Below are 5,255 nucleotides of genomic sequence, written 5' to 3' on the forward strand. Positions count from 1 at the left end.
ATCCCATCTAAATATTCTAATCCATATTCCTGTGTTTGGATGGCCTATGAATAACCCAATTACCAAAGTCCAAAAGAAAGGTCCAACTCCAGGCCCAAGTGAAATTAGGGTTTTCACATGAAATGACGATTATGGTTAAGTGTTTCTTACTTTACCCATTAAGGACTTAATCCATTAAGTCCAATATTGTCCTAGGTTAATTTGCCAATGATTATTAATTAATATTTTAAGTTAGTAAATAATTCTCATGCAGTCCCGATCAATCCCAATATTAGGGTTTCATAGCATTATGGTTTCCAACCCAACACTAGCCTATTAATCAAATGGTTGGGCTTTTAGGTCAATTAGATATTCATTGGGCCCATTAGGGTTCTTTGGGCCCACTAAGGTCTCATTGGGCCCAATAAGGTTTCTTTGGGCCCATTTTGTCCAAACATCCCAAACGAGTCCAAAAATGCAAATGAGGCACACCACCACCCAACACGGCGGCAACCACCATCTCACGGTGGTGGTTATGGATTTTTCTTTTGAATATTCCTACCCTATTACGGTTTTACAATGAAAATCCCAATTAACACACACACTAAGCTAAGCTAAACACACACACAGCCACCTTGTGGTGGTTGGCGGTGGCAAATGGTGGCAACTACCACCTCACGGTGGTGGTGGTGGTGACTCACTTTTATCCCACAACACAACACACACTTAATGCAATACAATAACAGTACACATACCTAAATACATAGCAAAAACACACACACATCCACCTTCCATGGTGGCTGGCGGTGATGGAAAATGGCAGTAGGCAGCGGCCACCATGGCTGGCGGCCATGGTGGTTCCTTTGCTCGATCTCCAGCCAACATCACACGCACACGACTTCTCACTACAGAAACAGGCACCTAGTCATCGATCTAAAGTGAACCAAGCATCCATATCATCCACTTCGTGGCGGTAGGCAGCAGCTAGCAGAGGGCTCGAGCGAAAACAAAGGGAGAAGAGCAGTATCTGCAGAGAGAGGCCACGAAGAGATTAGAGGCATCAAGGGGAGCATATGTCACGGTTGGCGAAGTAGTGGTGCTTTCAGCGGTGTAGGTCTTCAACTGTGGTAGTCGCACCTCCACCGGAAACGACCATAGCGACTATCGTTCCTGGTTCACTCGTCGATCTTTGTTATCTCCGACCATGGAAAACGTTGATGGCGGTTTAGTTAGTCGAAACAGCAAGCGAGTCGGTGGGAAGGATGGTGACAGCCGGACGATGGTGGAGGGAGAGGGTGGTGGCTGGTAGGATGAAGAGGGAGTGGGGTGTCGGTTGTTACATCCCTTAGGGTTTGCATTTGGAAGTTACATTAAATACCCAATACACATAAAACGTCTTCCCATGCTTACACAACTTGCCCCTCCTTCTCCTTTTTGTTTCAAAACAAATCCTTAATTTCCATTTTTAACCCCTGTAGTCAAAACTATTTACAATTTGAGTCCGAATTTTACCATTTACCCCTTAGCTTCCAACATCTCTTCATATTAAGCCCCAACAATTACCCAATAGTCCCTGCCTTCATAATTATTTACGAAACCAATCGGAATGTCATACTTTCAACCCTCAAAAATCAAAAGTATATCATTTAGAACCCCGAAACCAACACTCCATTAATTATTATTTCATTTTGAACTATAACAACATATAATAATAATAAAAAAATTGCTTCCCAGGGTTTCGGGTTTATTACTTAATTATATTTTAAATTGGATGTTACAACTCTCCCCCACATAAATTTTATTTCGTCCTCGAAATCGTTTCTTCTCATTCCTTACATGCTAAACAACTTGAACTACAAACTAGAGCATAGCCATAGCCTTTCCAAGGAAACCGTAACCAACCTTTGTAGTGTTCTAAAACCTGAAAATAAACGAATCCCTTGCAATGTGATCACATTTACTCGATCTGAAACCTGAAGTCTCAAGTTGGTCTGGCTCCCTGACAAACCTCTCAAACCAAATCATTATTGTTGAGCCCAGTTCGCTTGACTCTCATCTAACTATCCAACTCTTGATATCTGGGGGTTCCAACATCAACATACTTCCTCATACACTTGAAGACCCAATTTGTCAATACCACCCTAAACATAGAAACTGTCTGAACACTAATCTGCTTGAAGCAGTATTCCGTCACATGGCTGCTTTCCAAAATCTACTGAGACTTCCCTGGTCTCGATTCGTTCACCAATCATCTGACATACCGAGTTCCGGCCCGGTCACGGAGCTAAAGGACTCCCACATAGTTTCCTCACATGACTTCCGAATGAAAGCCTTCCTTGGAACTAGTTGTCATTATTTATCATGCCACTGAGACTCTAACAACCTCCTGATCCAAGCGATCAGATCCATGCATCGAATCTTGTTGTTACCAAATGCACGGCTAAAGCGATTGCTACATAACCAATGGTATCCTTACATCACAAGCAACTTTAAGAAAGCCATTGCTTCTTTGATCACATAACTGTAGTGACGTTTCTACAGTCTTATCACTGGCTTAACCAGGTCTAATCCCTATGGGTAAACCCATAAACCCATCTGTGGACTTCCATATCCTCGCTGCTACACCCGAACTGGTGGTTACTATTGTCCCTTCCACATCCTGACAACGCACTCATGCTATCTACCTAGTGAATGTTGAAGCTACCCCCACATACTTACATCACTCTAGTACTATCTACTAACCTTCTGAATGCTATGGCTACACCCACAAACTTACAACACTTTTCACACTAACTGATCGCTAGTGAATGCTACGGCTACCCCAACAGTCTTACAACACTTCCCATACTAATTGATCGCTAGTGAATTCTACAGCTACCCCCGCAACCTTACAACATTTCCCATACTAACTGATCGCTGGTGAATACTATGGCTACCCCCTCAGTCTTACAACACTTCCCATACTAACTGATCGCTAGTGAATGCTACGGCTACCCCCGCAGTCTTACAACACTTCCCATACTAACTGAACTTAATTCATGGCTAGAATCCCAACCTGATTCCCGAAATTATGCTTATCAAGCACCGAGAAGATATGATTCACATGCTGGGGAGTTTCACCGAACTCCCAACTCACACAACCCTCAACCAAATAGTCACTTGGATTGTCTTCCTTCCTAACAACGATGCGAAACTTATCCCATTTTCAAAACCACTCCTGCTCCTGAATCTCGGGATAATTCTCCCCCACTTAGATTCTACTAAGTCTTCACAATAAATGAAAGTTGGAGAATTCCCAATCGTCCTTGCTTTCCAACGATCAATCCGATGACAACCAACTCTTTCCAACTAGTGCTCCATTACCAGCCAATCCCCAGTGATCACACACTTCTAAGAACTAGTTTAACACTTCTTGAATCGCAGTGAAACTGACAGTCTCTAATGCTTGAATGATCCCACACTCAAATCTTGAATACCTAAAGATAGGTGTTCCAGCAACGAGCTACTTCCTTGGCGCCCTCACCTGCGAACCAATAACGGTTACTAAAACCACTGAATCCTGACCATGTTGAATAGCTATCCTATGGGACCATGTCTATAGACCTCCCATATAATACCCTTCTTCCGAAAGTACTCCAACAAATCTCCTGCTCTCGGCTCTAGAAATCATATCATTCAGGGTCTCGTACCCTGACTCACTCAACAGCTCGATCATCCACAACTAAACTGCAGTAGGTGAAACCACCCCTGTCCTAAACTAGCCACAAACTGCTCCCAAGACATAGTCTCAAATCCCAAAAGTGCAATAGATCGCATAATAAATCCTTACCCCCCGATCCAAGTTATCCAAGGCAAATTGGGTCTTAGCTCCTATGGGTCAGAACGGTAATCGCATACGCCTCATAAGTTACTCATGCCACATCAACCCACTTGCGCACACCAAAGCTAACATGTTGTTGCCAAAAATTGCGACCAACAATCCCCGAGCCGAAAAAACAACCTAACCCTGAAGGTCACAAACTTGCTCACTACTTCGAACACGGAAAAACTAAAAGGGCAAAATCCTTGCCCTATAAAATGAAATTCCAATCTATCAATTGACCATTCTACATCTAACTATAAAACCCCAGCTGAACATAATCGTCACTCCTTTTCGTAGTCCCCTGCAACTCATATTCAGGCCTCGAGCAAAACCCCCGAAGCCTCAAATCTAGAAACTCCTGTGCTAGCCTCTCTCGCTCAACCCGTAGAATGTAATGAGTACAGAACATCTCCCTGATCCTAAGTAACTGCATCCCTCTGCTCATCAGAATATGTCCCAGTAGTAAATCTCCATACTTGGAAAGCTCGACTAGCTCCTCCCATTGTCGTCGTTACAACTGTTGAAGCTGTTGTGGCTGTAGTCTCAACAATGGCTGCATAACGCTCGTTAAAATACTCAACCATGGCGGTCTTAATAGACCCAAATGTCTCCAGTAATTTTCCCCAGACAAACTCGATCACCTCCTCCCGGATGATCTCACTGACACGACCCTCTAATAATGTTGGCCTATCCCGGCTGCCAGCTCCTAATCCTAACCTAGATCCGATCTCAAGAGGTCTCGTAACCACCATCTTGGTAAGACACCATAAAGATCTTTGATAATCCATATAATGATAGGGGACCAACTCCTAAGCCAACCCTAGGGGTTGTGACTTCCTTGCTACGCGTATGGGTCCTATGCTTTCAGTAGTACGGGCCCATACTACCTTCCACATCTACCCATATTTGTCTCAAGTATCATCACAAAGCCCTAATAATATACATAATCATGGCGAGCGCTCAATCATCACTCCTAGAGGAATGCTAAAATATCTCATAACTGGCATCCCGGCCTCACACAACCCACCCATCCGTGAAACTTCCACCAACCCTGCAGCACTAGTGTATGCTCGCCATACATAATTCTGGGCCCCATAGACTTTCGAATATCCAATCCTACCTTAAGCTCTCAATCAAACAAGAATGTAACATAAGGCCAAATCAAATATTCTCAGGCTATAAGATCTTAATTATGTATAACCGTGATGCATACACTAAGCAACTATAGTAATGATGTTAATCTCATGTAAAGGAAACCCTAGGCTAGCAGGAATTATGTAATCAGGAAATTCTATCATGCAATTCCTGAAGGTCCCTAGCCCAGTACTAGCATGATATTCTAACATATCACATAATCAACTAACTGTATGGTATTTTGGGGTCTACTTACTGGCTCCGGCTGATCGTACACCTT

The sequence above is a fragment of the Lactuca saligna genome, chromosome 7 (assembly GCF_052625555.1).
Source record: "Lactuca saligna cultivar CGN05327 chromosome 7, ASM5262555v1, whole genome shotgun sequence".
In the NCBI taxonomy this organism is placed as follows: Eukaryota; Viridiplantae; Streptophyta; class Magnoliopsida; order Asterales; family Asteraceae; genus Lactuca; species Lactuca saligna.